This window comes from Schistocerca cancellata, chromosome 1 (genome assembly GCF_023864275.1).
Source record: "Schistocerca cancellata isolate TAMUIC-IGC-003103 chromosome 1, iqSchCanc2.1, whole genome shotgun sequence".
Lineage (NCBI taxonomy): Eukaryota > Metazoa > Arthropoda > Insecta > Orthoptera > Acrididae > Schistocerca > Schistocerca cancellata.
The window spans coordinates 1003842779-1003867439 of record NC_064626.1 but is presented as its reverse complement, the minus strand read 5'-3'; positions in this window follow the sequence as shown (position 1 = coordinate 1003867439).

Sequence of the window (24661 nt, the reverse complement as noted above, 5' to 3'; positions counted from 1 at the left end):
CCCCTTCTTTTAAAGAAACATTTTATGTACTGTGACTATGGCTTCAATGTTGTAGTGTCAAAAAAAATGAATCCCTTTTTTTAAAAGAAACATTTTATTTGCTGTGACTATGGCTTCACTATTGTAGTGTCAAATAAACATTTAAGACATATGCAACATTTTGGCAGATTTTCTGTTTTTCCTTGGTCTGTGGCTTCCCCCTGTCGTCTCTTTTTATTATCAATTCCACCAGTTAACCAATAAAGTCAACCGAGTTACGGATGTGACGCGGGCATTTTCCCACCGATTACCAGAGAAAAGAAGCGAGATGTTTGGCTAAATCATATGTAGGCGCGCCAATGTTGCGCACTACTGGACGTAACGGCTTTCTGTCTGAGCAGTTCTGTTCGCTGGGTTAGCTTTGATGTGGTATAACTTTTTACATACGTCCCTCTCGCAGATTTTTTTTGTCAGTAATTGGCTTAAAGTTTCAACTGGACATTACTGCTGTGTTGATGCATGCTCTAATCTCAACCTGTTTTGTGTTGAACCAAACATGTTTTGAACAGACTGGCTCGCCATGGGCAGCATTCTGTCTCCCTCGGTGGCCAGTCTTTTTCTGGAGCATTTTTAGGTGAGCGCTTGAATCAGCTGTTATGTTGAACCAAACATGTTTTGAACAGACTGGCTCGCCATGGGCAGCATTCTGTCTCCCTCGGTGGCCAGTCTTTTTCTGGAGCATTTTTAGGTGAGCGCTTGAATCAGCTGTTACTAAGCCAATTGTATTTTTGTGGTATCTGGACTACACTTTCGTAATATGGTCTCGTGGAAAGGATAAATTGATGGATTTTCGTCACCACCTCAATTCCATTCATGACAACATTCTGCTCACTATGGAACTACAGAAATATGGTTGTTTGCCTTTCTTGGATGTCTTGATTAGGCGAAAGAGTGATGGCTCTCTGGGTAATTCAGGTTATCGTCAGCCCACTAATACTGATTTGTATTTGCAAGCGTCAATTTGTCATTTCCCATCGCAAACTATAAGCGTGCTTAAAACACTCGTACACAGAACTTATACTGTCTCAGATCTAGATAGTTTGCCTAAAGAGCTCTCCCACGAAAAGACAGTGTTTAGAGAAAATGAATATTCCACCCAGCTGATTAAAAGGGTACTGCCAGTTAATGTCAAGTATCAGGAAGTGGATAAAGTGTAGTACAAGCTGCAAAATCTTTAATTTTTTCCTTTTGTTGGAAACTTTTCGTTTAAAATAGCAAGAATCAGCTGTAAATTTCAGATGAAAGTGATTTTCAGTTCACCATCTAAGATTGCAGATCTTCTGGGATCAATGAAGGATGACTTGTTATTGCGGAAGGCCGGAATTTACAAACTACCTTGTCAATCTGGTATGGCGTACATGGGACAGACCACACGCACAGAGAAAGAATGCTGCTCTGAAAATCAGCGTTGAACTCGCTATTGCCGAACACTGCACTTCCACTGTACAGTGAATGGAGTACAATAGAACTATGATTTCGATCATACCAACATCATTTGGGAACTCTGTTATTAAAGAACCCGTGGAAATACGCCTGGTGGAAAATCTGATGAACCGTGATAGCGGCTACCAGTTGGACAGGGCGTGGAACCCCATCATCTCCACGATTTGTTCTAATCGAAGACGACAGAGCGCCCCAACGACGGTCCCGCTGCCAGGAAGTTCGGTCCGTCTGTCAATTCGAATTTGACGCATGCGCGGAATACTCACAGCCTGCTAAATGTGGCGGAACAAAGCAAGTCTTCGTCTCCTACCAAACATAACCACCCTCATTTCCCTACCGCAGGCTATACCTCTCCTTCCTCCGTACCCGTGACCGGGATACACTCCTCTGCCACCGGCAATTACGACACGTCCTAAACAGAATAGAAACGTCTAGACTGGCACAAAACATGTACACACTTCAACTCTGTCCTCCCTGTCAACTCATCCAAGTACTAGTCTGTCTTCCATCAACTACTCCAAGTATTGGTCTGCCTTCCACCACCTTACTGGTAGCCATCCCACCCCACATTATCCCCTTCTCCACGACGACCGTCCCTTCTCTGACAACTTCAGTAAGGCTAACCATTTTGCTTCCCACCTCTCTGTGGTTTTCTCCATTCCTGACGATCCTCACTTTGCTTACTCCCTCTTCCCCATGGTCCTTCGATCCAATACAATGGACCCGCCACTCACCCCCCACTCCCTAGTTTCCAGTACTTGGATCAATTAACCCCCCACCCCCTCAGATATAAACACTCAAATTACCATACATGACATCAAACTCATATTCCACTCCAAATGCAACACCGACCTGGGTCACAATGGTGTCACCTCCTACCTCTCAGGAATCCCCACTCCCTCCTTCCTGGCTGTCCTTGCTACCCCATATAATGTTCTCCTCTCCACTGGCTTTCACCATGACCTATGAAAGACTTCCTGTGTACTGCTGTTCTCTCAAACCAACAAACCTCCATCTGACACCTCTTCCTATCGTCCCATCTTCTCACCTCTGTGTTCAGTAAGGTCTTAAAGTCCATCCTCTTCCAACGTATTCATCACCACATTAACCAGCACCATCTCGTACCCCTTACCCAGTGTGGCTTCCGGCCCTTCTTCTCAGCTAATGGCCAGCTCCTTAACCTTACCGATCTTCTTTCCCTCCAACTTAACTCCAATCACTTCACTATTTTTGTTTCCATCGACCTCCAGAATGCCTATGACCATGTCTGGCATCCTGTGCTCTTCTTTAAACTCCAGACCTATGCTCTTCCCAACAATTTCGTCAATCTCGTTGCTTCCTTCCTCTCCAGTCGTCCCTTCTATGTCAGTATCCACAATACCAACTCCTGTACTTTCTGTACCACCACTGGCATGCCCAAAGGCTCTCCTCTATCTCATGTATACTGCAGATATGCCCAACCCTGTCCCACCTATTTATTTCCTCCAATTTGCTGATGACACTGCCTTCCTGACCCTTTATCCTACCCTTCAATGGTCCCAATGCACCCTTAAAACCCACCTCGAGCAGTTCACCACTTTGTGCAACAAGTGGCTCTTTCGTATCAACCCTTCCAAGACCCAGACAATCATCATATGTTATACCACCTGTTTCTTCTGGCTCCACAATTTTTACCTTGCCCTTTATGGTTGTCTTATCTACTTCACTCCTATCCCAAAATACCTTGGCCTCTCCCTTGACAGTCATCTCACCTGGACTCCCCATCTCCTTATGATCCAACACAAAGCCCATAATAGACTTTGCCTCCTGAAACTCCTATTCAGTTGGAAATGGGGACTACATCCTTCCACCATCCTTCACATCTACAAATCGTTGATATATCCCATCGTTTGTTATGCCAGCGTCACCTAGATCTTCATCCTGTCCAGATTATATAAAAGCCTCCAAATCCCTGAAAGCTATGCACTCCACCTTGCCTTCCATATCCACCTCCCATCCCCCACATGGACATCTACGACCTCATCCCCTTCCCACATTTTCTCCTTTTCCTCCAACACATCTGCATCCTGTACGTTGTCCACAGACTCAGTCCCTACCCCCTCCCCCTATCCCCTGGTGTCTTCTGTCCTCTCTACCACAGGCCTTGGCCATACCTTTACTGTTGTGCCCCACCCACTATCCATCACCACATGCTCCACCTCCTTTCTCATGCAACTTCAACGCCTAGCCCTCCCAAATGACGAGTTTTGCCCTGATATCCACCCCTCCTACCAACTCTAACCCCACCTTCCCCCTCCCCCCTCCTCAGGACTCCATCTCACCTCCTCTTCCCTTCTTTTGAGAGGTTTCTTCCTCTTTCTTCCACCCCCTCCCTTTCCAGTGCATCCCTTCTGCATCTCTGCACTCCCTCCTGACTTGCCTCCCCTCTCCATCTCCTACCCCATCTCCTCCAAACATGCCTCCCAACTTGCCTCCCAACTCCCTTACTTTTCCTCCCACCCTCTCCACTTCTCTCCCTTTGTTCCCTCATGTCCCCCTTTTCCCTCCTCTCACGCCTCCTCTCTCTTGGCAGGTCCCTCCTGCAATTGTTACTGCTTGTCGTTTGTGCTCTGCCTAGTGCAGTGGTTTTTACGTGTTGTCATTCTGGTATATTTTAATAATGTGGCCAACCTGTAATGTGTGCATGAGACTTCACTGTTTTTTTACTTGTTAGGCAAGTCGACAACTGTGTTTCTTAACTTTCTGTGGACTTTTTGAACTGTCCCACATGAACATCTCTCTGTAAGACTATATTTTAACCTCCACTGTCTCTCCTTATTATGTTCTTATGTCCTCCTTTGCCACTTTCTACGTGCCTCATTTTCATCTTATTATTAATGTATCACTCGGCTGAAGAGCGGCGGATTGTGCCGCTGCCATTCTTTCCCTGCCCATATTGGGCAGTGGAATGAAATAACAATAAAGAGAAAAAAATCTTTGTCAGTTTTCAATGGCTCACCTGAAGATGACTGACATGTGCCCAGTCAAAATATCGCACAATTAATTAAACGACAACCGCTACAGGCCCGAAATTTGTTTGAACATTTATTTTTAAGTTACTCGTGTTTGATATTGTTGTTGATACGAATTCTGGATATTAACTTCGTCTTCTTTGATGAAGCAAATTCGGAGAAATATATTTAGTTACTCTGCTTTAGGGACACAGTCATCAGTAACAAACATCACCACTGTTGTAACTTCCTGGCAGATTAAAACTGTGTGCAGGACCGAAACTCGAACTCGGGTTTGCAGAAGAGCTTCTGTGAAGTTTGGAAGGTAGGAGACGAGGAACTGGCAGAATTGAAGCTGAGAGGACGGGTCGTGATTCGTGCTTGGGTAGCTCAGATGGCAGAGCACTTGCCCACGAAGGCAAAGGTCCCATTTCGCGTCTCGGTCTGGCACACAGTTTTAATCTGCCAGGAAGTTTCATATCAGAGCACACTCCGCTGCAGAGTGAAAATCTCATTCTGGTAATCACCATTGTTATCGCGAGGTGAAGGCATTGATTACGTCTTGCGGCCGTTGTATATTACAAAGGACCAGAATCTCTTTGAGATTTCTATCACATTTCGAGACAGAGTTTCGTTGCGGCAATTATTAAAAACATTTCTCATTGAAATTCGCGCTAAATTTCGAAGTTCTGTTAAACTTCGCCAAACTTGGGGTTCTGCATTCTTTTAAATCTAGCATTCTTTTTTCACTTGCTTATGCAGCAGTGTTCTGTCCTGGACTTTTTATTTTGTTTACTGTGATGGATCAGTACCATCTCCTATTAATTAATTGGTATCTACCTCTCAAATGCCGCTGATATTATTTCTCTGCATTTAAACTGCATCTGGTCTATGCTTATGTAGTCAGATAGGTAGGAGTGGAACCTGTCTTTTAGGAAGGTGTCAAAAGAATTTTTATCTGCTTTTCTAAATACACGTATTCTGCGTTTGTGTTTGGTGGGTTTTGGTGCCACTGTACTCCATTTTGCTACAATATTGTGGTCACTAGACCCTGAATATGTCATGATCTCCCTATTTACTCAGGACTGTTTGCTACTAAGGGATAAAGTACGTATTTTCAACCATTTACATTTCGGGTAAGCTCCTGAACTACCTCTTGAAAATAATTTTCTGAGAATGTATTCAGTATGATTGCAGATGGCGCTTTATGCCTACGTCCGACTTTAAACATGTATTTTCGCTAACATATCGACGCTAGATTGAAGTCACTACCAACTATAATTTGTAAGTAGGCTGTTTATATTTTCTTATTGGCAAAGTTACGTAGCGCTCTATATGAAAATCACTGGCTGTGCTGTGTGCTGTCTGTGGCTAGTTTGCATTGTTGTCTGCCATTGTAGAGGGGCAGCTGGATGTTAACAGCGCGTAGCGTTGCGCAGTTGGAGGTGAGCCGCCAGCAGTGGTGGATGTGGGGAAAGAGATGGCGGAGTTTTGTAATTTGTCATGAACTGATATATATATTATGACTTTTGATGATATTAAGGTAAATACAGTGTTTGTTCTCTATTAAAATCTTTCATTTGCTAACTATCCCTATCAGTAGTTAGTGCCTTCAGTAGTTTGAATCTTTTATTTAGCTGGCAGTAGTGGCGCTCGCCGTATTGCAGTAGTTCGAGTAACGGAGATTTTTGTGAGGTAAGTGATTTCTGAAAGGTGTAGTTTAATGTTACTCAGGGCCATTCTTTTGCAGGGATCTTTGATAGTCAGATTGCGTTGCGCTAAAAACATTGTGTGTCAGGTTAAGCACAGTCTTGTATAAATAGTTCTAAGGGGACGTTTCAAATTGTATGAGAGGTGTACCTATCTCAAACGACACTGAGGTTTTCTTTGAACTGTTTGCATACAGTATGCATATCATTTCATAGGGCAGCACTACACACACACGGGCAGCTGACATCAGGACTACAGTAATGATGTTTGGTTTTCGTTTTGTGTACCGCAACTTCCCATTTGATAGCGAGAAAATATGAGTCAGAATCTCTCTGTAGTGATAGCGATGTCAAGTTCAGAGAGAGGATAAGGTGTTAGTATTACACATTGGAGGGCTATGAAATTAATCTTTTTGCAGACAATAAAAAAGAAGGAAAATGAAAGAAAAAGGAGAGGAAAAACATATAGTGTGAAACTGTTACACGTAATGATAGATGTCTGCTGTGTCATTATTATTTATCTGCGTTATATTTTTTTATCAAGCCCCAACTCTATGTTATCTTCACAATACTTCACTGTATAGAATATACTGCTTAACAAATAATTTTTAACTGACTTTAAATAAATTTTAGTAGTCTCTTTAATCTTATCGGGAAGTTTATTGTACAGTTTTATTAACTTCATAGAGAATGCAGTATTGAATTTTATGTTTATTTTTTGTTGGCAAATTTAAGTTCAGCCTACATCTTGTTCCACAGTAAAACAGATATTTAAAATAAGCTTGACTACTATTTTTGGTTATTGTTCTTATGGTCCTTTTCTGTAGTTTGAAAACTACTGTACTGTACCTCAAGTACAGGGTGGTGCAACTACCATCCCATTAAGAGGATTAGTCGAAGTTGTGTAGAAATAGGTGGGTTCCTTTTTTCTGAGCTTTCCAAGGTATAGTCATTACATGTCATGGCCTTTCGAATACTGTCATAAGAAACAGCCTTTCTCTCTTATTTACATGTCGTTCATATATGCACTGAATTCTTAACTATGAAGTTCTTTTCTGGGGAACAAATGCACAAAATATGAACACAGTTTGAAAGCTGTGTTCGTACTTTGTGTATTTCTTCCCTAGGAATGAATGTAATGGTATAGAATTTTTAATGGTATTTCAATAAATGGATTTTAGAGTTTCATTAACCCAAGAAAGGTATGGGAATCACATAAGTTCAGATAGTGAATAACCTTTTGGCACTGAGACACATCCCACCTGCTGTAATCACATGCTCCAGGAAGATTACTGTGCTACACCCAAAATCAGTCTTTCTCAGATGCACTGTTGCACTATATGCTTTGAAAGCATGTAATAATTGGTCCATGGTCTCGTCATGCACAGCCTTTCATTCTACTACAATTAATACATTGCTCACAATAGAGTCGCCTTCATTCTAGTCGCCTTCTTTCTAGTCGCCTTATTTTTCAATTCTTTTGGGATTTCTGTATTTAGGCCTTGAGTGAAAGCAGCAGACGACATTCAGTACGAACAGCAGCTTTTGGGATTGGTGACACTGGCCATACCAGAGCAAGGCCAACGGTTATTGGCATGCTGGATGTAACTCTATCTGCCAGTTGGTGAGTCAGATATCTACTAAAGCAAGTACCTTTACTCCATGATAGCATTGTAATAATGCATCACTGATCTCTAGCTGGTCAGTGTCCAACTCCATAACTGTATTTATTTATCAGGGCTTGATAACCAACAGTATAGAACTGTCATTCTTTGGTACACAGAGGGGTGGACTATGATAAGAAAAGGTGGCAGGTTCAACTACAGCTTGGGCAATCATAGGCCATTTTTCCTCTTCCACTCTTTCTTTGCAAACCAGAGGGAAGGGATATGGATGAAGCAAGACTTTGTGTTCTCTTTGACCTCAAAATGGTATACAAAATTAGTGATCATGTCATAAATTTCAGAAAATACCTCCAAGAGGGAGTTAAGTATGCCTTTCGAATTCCAGAACTTATGTAACCTGTATAACTGACTTTGTCGTCAGTCATGTATCTATCATGGAACTGCACTCAGTACTTTCCAGCTTCAATGATTATGCCTTAGAACTCATCATAAACCCTAGTAAACTGTTTCCATTCACACATTCCTCCTCCAAACAGTCATCAAATCTTAATCACATGTGCTACCTCCCACCTTTTTTTTCTTCTGGGGGAGGGGGGTAACCATGGAAATGCATTTTCTCTCTCTCTCACACACACACACACCTCAAACACATTTTCATTTTTCGGTGACACTTGACTTCCAGTGCCCAGGATATATCGCAAAGTCTGACAGCTAATATTTACGTTTAGGACTAAGTAGCCACCTACATCCCAGACCTCCATAGAACCTCTTACACCTCAAATTCTATATACGGAGATACGGGTTCCACTTCATCGGGAGTGGTATTACCTTAACCCACTTTTAAGTTTCTAGTATTATCACCTATCGATTCTTTTACATTGTGTATGTGACCAGCATTCACACTCTTTAATAATTGTAGACAAAACCTAATTTCGCGCCTTTTCTCCTCTCTCAACACATTGTCCACTACTAAGCATCCATTACTAAACCTATTTTGTGGGAGCCAATAATCTTTCCACGAATACCATCTCCAAAGTAGACCACTCTCCCATGGGTAATGTAATTGTTGCCAACCTACCCACTCAAAAAAGTAACAATCAAATAAGGAATGGTTCCTCTCTTGCTGAAGAGAGTTGCTTGCTTCGTTGCCCCCATCACAGCCCCATTCTTGAAATAAAGACTGAAATGAATTTATATTGTTCATACTACTTCCTACAATGAATATTTCTACCAGTAAATGGCGAGAAAGCTTTGTCAAACAAATCCTTATCAATTGAAGGGGATTATTGTACCATCTCTTTAAATTATAGAATGGGATTTTGAGATCTGTGTCACTACACGTTTTCATCATCAGAATACCAGGCTTAACCCGGAACAAAATTCTCTTACGAATGCCTTTCTAAAATTGCAGTAAGTCTCACAGTCCTGCATCAAAATACGTACATTTGCCTAGCCACATTTATAATGTGGTCAGAGACAAAACTGATTTTGAGTGATGGGCTCCAAGATAATGGTAATGTTAAGCTGATCTGTGAGGATGCAGATCAATTGTGGAATCTGGGAAGAGACTATACCTCTGTAATGTACTGAAATGTTTCCTGTTTCCCTACTTCACAAACTCGAACACTAAACCAGTCTCACTTGCCTTATTGTGCACTGTTCCATCACAGGTTCAGCATAGTCTTTCCTGTAATTCTCTTAACTCCTCTGAATCACATGGTCTCCTTTTATGTACGTCGTTATTCCCATAGCTTGCAACTACCATTTCCTCTGGCATTGATTCATAATACACTGCCATCCGATGGAGTTTATCTAATGTTGCTCAGTTCCTAGGATTTATTTCAATTTCATTCTGCTTAAATCAGAACAGAAATCACACTTCATTCGTTTCAGTTACCCCAACTGGACGGGTTCGCTATGAGTCTGTATCATGTCTCACGACTTCTGCGCAATTCGTGACTTTATTCACTTTCAGGCCTCACTTTCTTAGGACATGATCATGCTCCTGCGGAGCTTCTACTTCCTCTTTCTTTATTGCTGAGATGATGTTTTTACATTTTATCTGGATCAACCGAGAATGCCCCAGTGCAGTAACAAGAATATGTTCCAGTTCCATCAGCTCTCAAGTCGCTCCATTACTTTGAAGTGATTTGCTGTTACCTCTGTCAGTATCTCACCTACATACTTCCTCCCTCCATAGATCGATTGACCCAATACCTGTCTTGATGTCATTTACTTCTCGCATTATATCTTCTGTGATACCACTGGCTTCAGTTATAAAACCATCCAGTTTGGCATTCTGGATTTCTGTACTAACCTTTTGCTCATCTAGCTTCTTTTCAGTGTTGACTTTGGTTACTTTTTGCTTTTCTCTTTTCCTTTCAACGTTTATCTATATACACTTTTTGCTGAGAGGGAAGGAGTGTAAGTTGGAAGGTTGATATGACTACTTCTGAGGGAAAGAAACTTCTCTGATCTACTCAGACCATTCAAAAACGCACACCCACGCTTCCATATCATGCAGACAAAGAAACCAGGACTTGGTTATGGAAAAGGAAGAGGCTGCTGAACTCGAATGAAAAATGAAACAAAACGCTCCATTGTATTTTTCTCCTAAGAATCAGCATATGTTCAATACATGTTACTGTAAGCAACAAAATCGTTCTTTTAACAACTTATGTGGGTGAAAGACGTACTCCTTTCAAAGTATTAGTCCTAATGTGCCACCCTTAGAAACTCCAATATTAATGTACTTTAATTATGGTAAGTGTTTCTCTATTGAGACAAATGTTATCTATAGCTCTTTGCACTCTGCTAAATGTGATCGGAACCGGCCATTACCTACGCCTCTTATTCCTAACGTGCAATGGTTATCTCATAGTTAGTTGATTCTTATAGTGAATAGTACCAAAAACCTCAGAAAGATTTAAAAACTCGCCTATGGCGCACTTACTTCTTCAAAACTACTTTTGCGATTTCTACTATGGCTGATTCTGTAGTTCTTCTACTTTGGAAGAAGATTCTATTTATTCATGCAATTTACTAATCTGTTTTTGATCAATTACTCTAAAAACTTTAAGAATGATGACAGAGGGGGACTGGCTGTTAGTTTTTTATGTCTTCTGCATGTCCCCCTAAGAACTACCACTTCGCATTCCAGTCATAAAGTGGTACCTGAAAACTATTTCGTACTTCGATTCTTCCGTTGTAATACAATTTGACACCTTAAATAGGAGGAGTAAATAAATTTTATACCATCAACAAAAATCTTTCTCATAAATTTTGGAGACAAACGAATAGTTTCAGAACCAGAGACATAACAATTGTTCGTGACAGGTTACTAAAACTGACAACACCAAGCTATTTAGAAGTATAAAGAAATTTCATGCCACTGACGACGCTTTTAAGAATAGAAAGCCTCATGGTAATATAGGTTACACAAGACTCAATAGATAAGTGCATGAATGATTAGATGGAATAGTTTACACATTAATAAGAGAAGTCAAAGTTTTAATTAATTATTTCGTTCCTTTTGTGATAGGTTCTGTACAGTGCTTGTCTATGCCACATGTCTTTTGCAACATTGTACCATTGAATCTAAAGTGACTAATTTAATACTAGAATGATTGACTTGATCCAATGTTTTCAACTAAAACAAACTATGCATATTACAGTCAATTTTAAGACAAACTGTATTATATCAGTATTTAATTCTCTTCTTTACTTTGCCATTGTGAAATAGTATGCACAAAGACTTCGTTTTAATGGCCGACAACAACCGTAATTAAAGTAGTGAATCATAATCAGAAGTCAGTGTCGTAAAACTAATTATCTGTGGCGATAGCCCAATAAGCGAGTAATAATTAGTATACCTCTCAATTCTCAGTTTTAGAGCAAGGGCAGCATTTTTGGTTTTTAAAAAATTCTCATAAAAATAATAACTGGTAGGGTGTACCGTTACAAATTCTTTTATGGGGTTTGAGAGCTGAAATACTTCGCAAATACCACAAACTCTTTGATAGCACCAAAAATAAATGAGAGCATTGTATGTCAGAATTTGAAATCACTTAATGTGAAGTTCACAACATATTCAGAAGTGTAACAATTGACTGCACATGAAAGATTTATCATCGTGTACCATTAATTCCTTAAAGTGGAAGGATATTTCAATAAAATAGGAGACAACAGAGTAAGGGAATATGAAACTATATTACTGATGATAATATTTCTTGAAACAAATGCTGATTTGTTTTTAAGAAAAGAAAACCACTCCCTATTCGTCGCATTTTTTTTCTCTTGCTACTCGTTACCGATTAGTGACCAGGTTGTTTCCTGTATATTCGTGTCTGTGATATTCGTTGTGTGGAGTATTCGTGTTTTCCTACTAGAATATCATCTTCATTTTCTGTATCCGGCTATAATACTATTTGATGCGAATCTTCTGTCGTTTATAGCCGCATATATCAGTCCATTTATGTTTCTAAAATGACATAATATCACAAATAACTTAATTGTAATATATAAAATGTAAACTGCTGTATCAAATAAAAATTCTGTCTTTTTGTCATAGTTTTTGATAACTTTTAGCCGTTGGAAAAAGCTCGACAAGTGATGTGTTCTTTTTTGGAAAACAAATAATGGATGCCCCTTACAAAACTTCTAGAGTTGTTTCTGAGGACTAAGTCTTCGAAGAGTGAGAAAAAATGTAATGTTGCAGAAATGCAATAGAATGATGCAAAGGAAAAAAAAGCCATCCAACAACAGGTCATTCAGGCAACTTTTGAGGAGTGCAGTTGCTCTAGGCTGATCAGGAAGAACTGCTGTCATATTTTATGGGGCTATAAACGTTAAAAGGACTTGATTACCTAGTAATCTTTAACTTTCTAACAGAGCAGTTCTGCATCCTTTCTTGTAAATAGGTTGATAAGCTAAAAAAAGTCGGAAATCAGCCATGTGGAAGACGCAGACCGAGCAAATACATCTCCAGGACTACAAACATTAACAACACGCAGTCGCCACTGAAGGTGCTTCACAAATAAAAGAAGAGAAACGAGTATGACAGAAAACAAACGGCCTTTCATTTAGTTTAAAAGACGAAGTATACCTCCACGAAAGCTGGCAAGAGCTTACCATGCATTTAAAGTTAATTACATTTTAAGCCATTTTTATAACTTAGTAGTGATGTAACTCTTAAAAGACCAAGAAATACGTCACTTTACAGTCTCATGATATAAACAGTTTCAAAATAGAATACTGCTGGAAATATACGTACAATATATATTTTCTTACTGATTTAGAATACTTACACTATAAAACGTGTTTCTAGAATCCGAACTGTAGGCACTGTACTGTCTGCACTTTGACTTGAGGACAGCAGTTCGGTTATCTTTGGAGCCACAAAGAATGTCAGATACGCTGACATATTTTTTCTGAGATGAGATCAGGTTGAGCCATGGTCACACACGGTTTTCTCTCGCCGAGTATCCCTACGGATCTCAATGATACTAATACGTACTGATGTGCCCAAACAGTCCGCGGAGAGACAACAGAACTACCTGTTAAGCCCTATTTTCTGTCCATTTAATGTTATTTTGTTGTAATATTTCACTTGCTGTTATGCTGCAGGACAATATTTGTGAACATGCAAGCATACGTAGCATCTAAGAGGCTCTGCAAAGTACTGGCACCATTTATTTGTAGAGTAAATAAGCTTACATACGTTTTGATGCGTAGAATTAAGGTCCTTTCGACTGTAGAAAAACAATGCCTCCGGCAGATTAATTAACTGTGCAGATGCTCAAAAGATTTTCAGAAGACTGTTGGGATGATATGCCGCGTCGCATGACAAAAACGTGAGGTCATAGCATTGGTTTTATATCGCTAAATATGATGAAATAATCTTTGCAATTCTGTACACTAAAGACATGATTGGATGCCATGGCTGTTATGTGGCAACAAATTATTGAGATTGTACAGCAGGAACCAGCGAACGGGTCTTTGTTCACATTTTTATAAAAATACCGATACTGGTTTCGAACTGATATCTGTCACCGTCAAACAGTTGCATGCTTCACTCAAAACATACGTTATGTTAACTTACAAGTGATTTGCTGTGAAATGTCCTCTTCGAACATTTGTTTTTACAATTTTTCGACGACGAATGAAAGTCAAGTTGTTGGTCCGCATTTTGACACACACACACACACACACACACACACACACACACAGGTGCGCTCGAGCCTTGGTTTTCATTATAATACACTTTTATTGGACGACAAAATAAATTGTCAATGCCACAGTGTTTTGATTTACGTGTTATGAGTCAAAACATGTGGTGTGCTGGTTGCTGCTGTACAGCATCAACATTTTGTCATAAAATAATAATTTGTAATGGCAGCACTTAGCCTGCATATTTCATTCAAATTTCAGCTATAGGAAGATAGTATGTAGCAGTCCGTATGTTTTTAGCAATGCTTTTATAAGATACCATCTGTAGTGAGATTATTACCAGCTGATGTAAATAGGAGTGTGCTAGGTGCTTGGCATCCTTTGAAAGACTGTGCAGATTCTGGAGAATGAGTTGAGAAAATTCATATCGTTCGGCCTATTTGAAATTGACACTGCACTTATATTTTGCAAATATTGGGCTGAGCGAAAGATGATTACCGACTATCTCCGACTGCGGCATTTTTCGCCGGCGTCTGTGGAAGATTCCATCCTGACTGTTGATTATAAGGCTGCTAATAGAGCCCCGACTGACGTCATTACGAGTTTATTCCGACTGATATTTGGCTGCTATTTATGTCACCGGTTTCACTGCTGGATCTGCGCCAGGCTTCTTGTTGTAACTTATTTACAAACAAAGGTAACCAGTATCTCCTACTAACTACGAAACAAAAAACCGACTGCAGCCGATGCGAGTGTGCCAGATATCACTAGCCGAAAATTTGTTTCGCACGTTTTCATGTCTACGGGTTTGATAGTGAGAATGGTTCAAAAAAATGGTTCAAATGGCTCTGAGCACTATGGGACTTAACATCTATGGTCATCAGTCCCCTAGAACTTAGAACTGCTTAAACCTAACTAACCTAAGGACAGCACAGAACACCGAGCCATCACGAGGCAGAGAAAATCCCTGACCCCGCCGGGAATCGAACCCGGGAACCCGGGCGTGGGAAGCGAGAACGCTACCGCACGACCACGAGATGCGGGCAGTGAGAATGGCACGGACAGAAGTTAAACGAGAAGGAGAACATGTGAAATGCGACTACGAAGACTACAGTCCTTTCTTAGGCGATAGTCACAATATGTTAATGTGAAACGTGTAAACGGCCCGCCTATGTCGTCCGTTCACGTACGTGATTTACTCCCTCTAATAAGTAAAGAAGCTAGGAAAATGTAAAGAGAAAAACTGCTGAACGACAAGATTAAATAAAAAATACGGAGTAGGACTAGACCATGTATTAATTTGTTTAAAAATGTTCTGGACATAATAGTATGCCGTCACGCAATAGTCTGAAGCGCATGGGAAAGAAGTACAAGGCCGTGTCAGCGTGTGCGTGCGCGGTGGCAGTAGGTGACAAAATAGACCGGCCGCCACGTCGCGTCCTACGCTATTACCGCCAATGAAGAAATAATACAACTGTTATAATACGTCAGTCTTTGGCTTGTGTGATTTGCTGACTGACGTAAAAATCTTATCATGAGTCAGGTCTGACAGTTTTAAAGAAAACTGTTGATAACTGAATATTTAAACTTAGAGAGGGAAGTACGTGACACAGCGAGTGTAATGTTATTGAAGAATACATCAATAGCATTTTCCTGTATTTGCTAGTTTTTATTCGTACTTGATATACATCTACATCAATACTCAAAATTCATACTTAAATGCCTGGCAGGGGGTTCATCGAACCTTTTTCAGACTATTTCTCTACCGTTCCACTCTCTAACAGCAGGTGGGACGAAGGCTTACGAGCTCTAATTTCTCTTACAATGATCATTTCTCCCTAAGCAGGGTGCCGACAATAAAATATTTTCGTATTTAGAGGAGAAAGTTGACGAGTGAAATTTCGTGAAGGTATCTTGCCGCAACGAAAAATGATTGCCACTCAAACTCTTTCCTCTATTTAGCGATAATACAAAACGAGCTGTCTTCTTGGGACTTTTTCGATGTCCTCCACAATACTATCTGGTAGGGATCAGATACTAGACATAAATACTCTAGAAGTAAAAGCGTAGCGTATGCAGTTTCTTTGGTAGGCCTGATGCACCTACCAAATTTACTACCAATAGCCGGCCGGAGTGGCCGAGCGGTTCTAGGCGCTTCAGTCTGGAACCGCGCGACCGCTACGGTCGCAGGTTCGACTCCTGCCTCGGGCATGGATGTGTGTGATATCTTAGGTTAGTTAGGTTTAAGTAATTCTAAGTTCTAGGGGACTGATGACCTCAGATGTTAAGTCCCATAGTGCTCAGAGCCATTTGAACCATTTGAACTACCAATAAAACGCAGCCTTTGATTTTATTTCCCACAACATTATCTATCTGATCGATTCATTTTATGTTGTTCATAATTGTAATTCCTCGGCATTTAGCCTGAACTGACAGCCTTTAGATTTGTGTGATTTATCGTGTACCGGAATGTAATGAATTACTTTTAGTACTCATGTGGATGACTTAACACCATTCATTGTTTAAAATCAATGGCAACTTTTTGCATCATGTAGATATATTACCTAAATTGCAAGTTGTTTTCATCTCTTGATGACTTTAAGAGACTTTAAATGACAGCATCATCTAAAAAAATTAACATGATTGCTTTTGCTCTCTCCTAAATCGTCAATACAGTAAGAAAAAGCAGAGGGCCTATAACACACCCTTAGGGAAAGCCAGATGCGTATCATCATGGCTATCCGTCGATTACTATGTACTGTGACCTTTCTGACAGGAAATCACAAATCCAGTCGCACAACTGAGACGATGCTCCATAGGCCCGCATTTTAAGGAACAATGTTGGAAGCCTACATGACGTGTTGCGAAAGTTGTTCTCGTAAGCGCATTGGTGTGTGCAAGACCATATCTGTAACGTTCGACATGTGTATGTGTGGTAACATGTCTGTCCCCAAGTAACACCAACAAACATTTTTAAATGTGCCACCAGTATCATACATTTGATAATAGCCTAAGGTTGAAACTCGCCAATAATGTAATTTATATGCGTGCTTCACTGAAGAAATAAAACTGACAGCTTACGCTTGTTAAAATGGTTCCATAGTTTAAACGGTATCAAAACCCTTCTAAATATCTAGAAATATGAAATCAATGTGATATCCCCTGTCGATATCACTCGTTTTTTTATGTGGTCAGTATTCTGACTCTTTTAATGCGACCCTTCACGATTTACTCTCCTGTGCCAACGTATTCATCTTAGAGTAGCATTTGCAACCTATGTCCTCAATTATTTATTGGGCGTATTCCAGTCTCTGTCTTCCTCTACAATTTTTACCTCTACAGCTCCCCTTAGTACCATGGAAATTATTTCCTGATGGTTTAACTGATCCTATCCTCTTGTCCCTTCTTCTTGTCAGTGTTTTCCTTATATTGTTTTCCTCGCAGATTTTGCGCAGAACCCTCTCTTTCCTTACTTCATCAATCCACCTCATTTTCATCTCAAATGCTTAGAGTCTCTTCTTTTCCGGTTTTCCCACAGTCCATATTTCACTTCCATACTATGCTGTCCTCCAAACGTACATTCTCAGAAATTTCTTCCTTAAATTAAGGTCTATGTTTGATGCTAACAGACTTCTCTTGGCCAGGAATGTCCTTTTTGGCAGAGCTAATCTTTTTATGTCTTCCTTGCTCCGTCTGTCATAGGTTATTTTTGTGCCAAGGTAGCAGAATTCCTTAACTTCATCTACTTCGTGATCACCAATCCTGATGTTAAGTTGCTCATTATTCTCATTTCTGCTACTTCTCACTACCTTCGTCTTTCTTCGATTTACTTTCAGGGCATATTTTGTACTCATTAGACGGTTCATTTCATTCAGCAGATCCTGTAATTCTTCTTCACTTTCATTGAGGATGGTAATGTGATCAGCTATTCTTATCGTTGATATCCTTTCACCTTGAATGTTAATTCCACTCTTGAACCTTTCTTTTATTTCCGTTATTGCTTCTTCGACGTATAATTGAATAGTAGGAGAGAACGACTACATCCATGTCTTACATCCTTTTTGTCCGAGCACTTTGTTCTTGTTCTTGTACTCTTATTGTTTCGTCTTGAGCCTTGTACATATTGTATATTACCCGTATTTCCCTATAGCTTACCCCATTTTTCTCAGAATTTCGAACATTTTTAACGATTTGACATTGTCGAACGTGTTTTCCAGGTCGACAGATACTATGAACGTGTCTTTATTTTTCTATTTGCTCCATTATCAACCGCAAGGTCAGAATTGCCTCTCTCGTGCCTTTACCTTTCCTAAAGCCAAACAGATCGTCATCTAAAACATTCTCAATTTTTGTCATTCTTCTGTAGATTATTCTTGTCAACAGTTTGGAAGCATGAGCTCTTAAGCTGACAGTGCGGTACTTCTCTTTCTTGTCGGCTCTTGAAATCTTCGGAATTGTGTGGATGGTATTTGTCCGAAAGTCAGATGGTATTTCGCCAGACTCATACATTCCACGCGCCCACGTGAGTAGCCGTTTTGTTGCCACTTCCCCCAATGATTTTAGAAATTCTCATGGAATATTATGTATGCCTTCTGCTTTATTCGATCTTAAATCTTCCAAAAGCTCTTTTAAATTCTGATTATAGCACAGGATCCCCCATTTCTTCTATAGCGAATTCCGTTTCTTCCTCTGTCACGCCATCAGACAAGACGGTGCTTTCAGTTTCAGAAAAGGTTGTTTTGCCTTTCCTATATGCTGAGTTAGTCCTTCTGACAATCATATCGTTTTCGCTTTCATCACGTTTTTCATGCAGCCATTTAGCTTTAGCTTCCTTGCACTTCCTGTTTATTTCATTCCTAAGTGCCTTGTATTTTTGTATTCCAGAATTTACTTGAACGTTTTTTTTGCTCCCTTCTTTCATCGATCAGCAGAAGTATGTTACACATACTTTCTTCGCAGTTACTTTCTTTGGTTCTACGGTTTTCTTTCCTGCTTCTGTGATTGCCCTGTTTAGAGCTGCCCATTTTTGTTCAACTGAACTGCCTACTGAACTGTTACTTATCCTCTTCCTATAGCGTCACAGAATCTGAAGCGCATCTCTTCATTCCTAAGTAAATCCGTATCCCACTTCTTTGCGCGTTTATTCTTCCTGAGTAGTCTGTTAAACTTCAGCCTGCTCTTCATTACTTCTACATTGTAATTTGAATCTATATTTGCTCCTTGGTACGCCTTAGAATCCAGTATCTGATTTCGGAATCTCTGTTGTTGTGGTCTTCAGTCCAGAGGCTGGTTTGATGAAGTTCTCTATGCCACTCTATCCCGTGCAAGCTTCCTTATCTCAGAGTAACTACCGCGACCTACATCCTTCTGAATCCGCTTACTGTATTCATCTCTTGGTATCCCTCTACGATTTTTACCCTCCACGCTTCCCTCCAGTACTAAACTGGTGATCCCTTGACGCCTCAGAATGTGCCCTATCAATCGATCCCTTCTTCTAGTCAGGTTGTACCGCAAATTTCTTTTCTTCTCAGTTGAATCCAGTACCTCTTCATTAGTTACGTGGTCTACCCGTCTAATCTTCAGCATTTTTCTGTAGAACCACATCTCAAAAGCCTCTAATCTCTCCTTGTCTAAACTGTTTATTGTCCGTGTTTCACTTCCATACACGGCTACACTCCATAGAAATACGAGGGTTGGAACTTTAATAGGGGCAACTATTTATATATACCTCGTACAAACACATACATGTTTCAAAGTTTTACTGACCTTCAAAGTAGTCAACAGCATTGTGTATAACCCGTTGACAGCGATGTGGAAGTCGTAGGATACTCTTAGCAGTGCCATTTGTGTTGACAGTTCAAGTGGCGCGGTCTATTGCCCGGCGAATTTGTAGCAGTTCTGAAGCGAATGTTGTGAAGTGTTTCCTTAAGTTTAGAAATCGAGTTGAACTCACTAGGGCTTAAGACAGGGGATGCAGTAGGTGGTATAGCACTTAGCAGCCCCATCAGTCAAACAAATAAGTAACAGCTTGCACTGTACGTGCTTGAACATTGCCCTGCAAAATGATGGTCAGGTCCTGCAGAAAGTGTCATCACTTCTGTCTCGTTGCTGTTCATTTTTGGAACACAACCTACGGCCAGCTTAGAGACAGAAAAGATCGATGGATTTTGTATTCGATTACATTATAGAAATCATTGTCTTCATTACACAATATTTCATTAAAATTGATCAGTACTGGCTCCGCGCCTAAGTACCGCTGCAGAATTTTTGGATCTCACAATGACTACAAAATCGAAACCGGTAACCAATTTGAATAAAATATGAGACAATAAGTTCTATAATTAACTTCAACCATACAATTGGCAGTTTAGTTGTCGTAGGTAACTCATCGGTTAGTTACTTACATGTTCCATAGATCATTTGAACGATTTTTTTTCATCGAAATGATGTGGAACGATTCAGTTTACAGAATATGTATACATGATTAGTTTTCAAATTAGTTTTCAGTTCAACTCTTGCACCTATATTTAAAAACACATTTTGCATGTAACCAGTTTTTAAGTAACTGTTAATCTATGGAGTAGAAGGAATTATTCAGAAGGATTGATTTTAGGTTACATTTAAAACTTCCTTTGACTGTCAAACGTTTATTTTAGAGGGTAAGTGATCAAAAATTGTCATCATGCTTAGTGAAGTCTTTTCTGAGCCACTGACAGCTTCAACAATGGGTCATAAAGGTCAGTTTTTTTCTTTTAGTGTTGTAGGTGTGGACATTACAACTCTTCTCAAATGCTGAAAGTGCCTGGAATGAAATTTCCCGGAATATACCAGACGTGAAAGTGTTCAGGGCATAATCACCAGGAACATGAAATGGGCGAGCAGAGCACTACTGTCTTCAGTGGTTACGAGCTATAGCGTTTTTCTTTTGTTGATATGTACCACTAACCGTATGCGTATAGCGATTATGAATCGCGCCCTTATACTGGAAACAAATTAGCAGATTTCTCGACCTACATCTGCTGAGTCCTGATAAATTCGGAAGATTTGACGGAAGTGAAATTCACACAACAAAACAAATATAGGAATGTTGTTTATAGAATCACAATAGAAGAGCGTCATCAGCAAGTGTTTTTCCCATCAACTTAAGTTATGGTTTAACAACAGTTTTCTTACAGAGCTCTTACGAAGAAAAAACAAACAAACAAAAAAACTTAAATTATCCACAGAGCAAAGTGAAGTAGTTATAATCATTTTAGAATAACAGGAGGAAATGAATAAGTAGTAGAGCAAGAACAACAGTTAGTAATAATATTAAATTAGCTGATGAATATACATTGTTAATAGCTTAACAAAATACAGCTTCTTATTAATGAACGAAGGAAAGTTATAGAAAAATTAAAAATTAATGTACATTTTCGGAGTGACAAAATACGTATAAAAACTATTTTGTATGGAGTTACAACACCGGCGATATAAGCACAAGGACGCAGACTTCAAAAAGAAAATCTAAGGGTGGAAGTTTTCATTCAGAGAAGTTGCTGTTAGTAATAAGATTATTCAGGCACATAACTTTTTTATGTGGAGTAGTAACCTTAGTGCACCATATCAACGGAGATGGTGAAGGCCTTGTCGTGCTGAAAGCCTGCACAACTGTATTCACAATCATATTCTTATGACTGATACACTCAAAATGTCAGGTTGCTATTTGTTGCTCTGCCAAATCGTATTATCTTTCTTAACGCTTGGACGTTTTCCATTGGACTCATTTTTCATATGGTGCTGATTTATGTTTTACTATTTTTCTCTTACCTTTGCTTAAACGTAATATAGCATGATCCCATTGCGTCTTCGTTGTTGCCTATTAAAGCGATCGTTAACTGTCTATTGTTATTCAAATTGATATTAATCACTAATTGTGTTTTTCCCATCAACTTAAGTTATGGTTTAACAACAGTTTTCCTACAGAACTCTTATGAAGAAAAGATTGTGTATTCACTGGCAGTAACCTCCCTCTGCTCTACGCTTCACGCTGAAAATCGTGTCATCTTTAAATTTTTTAGAACAACACACTAGAGCGAAAAACATACACTCGCAGGCCGTAATGCTATTACAGAAAGAATGGTAGGATTGGACAAAATGCGGTATCTTAATTCCATACAGTAGGCTGAAGTTGCCTTTACCGTTACGGTTATTCCTTCGCTGTTTATGATTTGTGGATGAATCGAGTGTTGCATGATATCATCTACTGCTACAAGAAGAAAATGAAATACGGTCAATGTTATTAATGCATTGAAGCTACATGCAATGATTTTGTCAATGCAATAATTTACGTAGCTGTTTCAGCACGGGTTAATTTGTGTCCACTGCTTCTTTGCAGTTTACTCACAAATTATGCGGCTAATCATCAGATAATTGTCCTTTTGTATTTTCTGCTGCTTACGCAAATAAATATGCATTTCATGTACCGTGGCCCACATTTCCATCCTATTTAATTATGTGATTAGTTAATTTAGCTGGCCGTTGGTACTCAAAGGAACAATGAAATTATGGTCAGTGCTACAAAAATAAAACAATGGGTACAACCGCATCGAAATATTTGCCTTACAAGGTGTGACTAATTATATTTACTTCTTGAGTTATCAAATGACACTAATATCAATAATAAAACATATCATCGAACTGATTACATACAAGTGTATACGGCTAGGGCTGGAATATGGCCACCTACTCTGACGATAGAGTATTGCCTGTGAAATGCAGAGAGGACTGGAGTGCAATTCTGCACGCAGCTTTAACTTGTCGCATGCAACTGACACAATGTTAAGTCCTGAAAGAGCAAGAGAATGCCAGCTTTCTATTATACTATCAAGATCGTCATCAAATTTCGATATACACTAGTTTTTCTCTGTTTGTTTCTAGTTTCTGCCAATGAATGTAGTTGTTACAATTCGTTCTAGTGCTGGAAGATTTAAATACTGATGCTATAGGCTCTGTACTTTCTGGCATAGCAGTTTTAATTCAAATACGTTTATTCGAAAGTGTTGCGTCAAGGTCGTTTGGTGTACTTTCTTGCTGTAGTGTTAAGCAATGCTGTTCTCTAATTAAATTCTTGGAATATTTTTTAGTCAGATTTTCTAAACGTTCAAAATATCTGTGTCACTCTTCTCAGTACTCACACGCCTTTGCTTTTAAATTACACTGACGGTAAAAAGGCGCAACACCAAAAAATAATTAACATAGAATAATGAAATATCGGGAATACATTTGTCTAGGTAACATATGTGAGTGACTAACATCGCAATATCGCAGGTTAATGTAAGGGCGAGATAAGCCACGTAAATGTGAAATCCTGGTAGATTAATAACTGATATAACCGCCAGAATGTTGAATGCAATATTGCAAACGTACGTCCATTGTGTTGTACAGCTGCCGGATGTCAGTTTGTGTGATTTAGTTCCGTATCTGCTCCACTTTGGCGGTCAACACAGGGACGGTTAATGTTGTTTGTGGATGACGCTGCAGTTGTCTTCCGATGGTGTCCCACATGTGCTCCGAGAGAGATCTGGTGATCGAGCATACCCTGGCAACATGACTATACTGTGTTGAGCATGTTGGGTTGCAAAAGCAGTATGTGAGTGAGTGTTATCCTGTTGGAAAACACACTCTGCAATGCTGTTCATGAATGGCAGCACAACAGGTCGCATCACCAGACTGACGTACGAATTCCCAATAATGTTGTGTAGGATAATCACGAGAGTGCTCCTACTATCAGACGATAGCACATCCAAGACGATAGCTTCAGATGTAGGTCCAGTGTATCTAGCACTCACACAGGTCCTCAACTGGCCTCCTCCTAAACAATTCACGGTCTTTACTGGCACAGAATCAGAACGAGCTTTCATCAGAAATCACAACAAATCTTCACCCTATCCTCCAACGGGCTCTCACTTGACATCACTGAGGTCGCAAATGGTGGCGGTTTAGGATCAGTGGAATGCATGCTGCAGGCAGTCTGGCTCGGAGATATCCTTGAGGGAACCGATCTGTACCAGTTCGTTGTGCTACAGTGGTGCCATCTGTTGCTGAGGTTGCTGCTGCAGATACAGTACGATGCGCCAGAGCCATACGCCGAACACGATGGTCTCCCCTCTCAGTATTACCCGTTGACGTTCGGGGTCCGGCCTTCTAGCGACCGTACATTCTCGTGACCATTACTGTCAGTAATCATGTACAGTGGCTACGTTTCTGCCAAGTTCTTCTGCAGTACCGCAGAAGGAACATTCAACTTCTCGTAGCCCTATTCCACGACCTCGTTTAAATTCATTGGCTTCTTTGACGCGTTAAAGGCGTTCTTGACTGACATCAACTGGCCAAGTCCTATCTCGAAGGTAACTAACGCTCTCGACCATTACAGCGTGTATTTAAGCAAACGTGATTTCACTCCTCATAGTCGCGCTTCTAGCACTCTGGCGCGAATTTTGAATAGACATAATCTTTCAGATGTAGAAACACGCCTACGAACTTTAGTTTATGTCGCACGGCTTGGCGTTGTGATTTTTTTTCTGTCAATGTATCTCTTTGGTTTCCGCTCAAATTCATGACGTATTTCAATAATTTGGAACGCTCCAAAATGATATTTTAGGAAATTCGTCAAGTTATGATAGTCTGTTGTACGGTATTGAGTCAC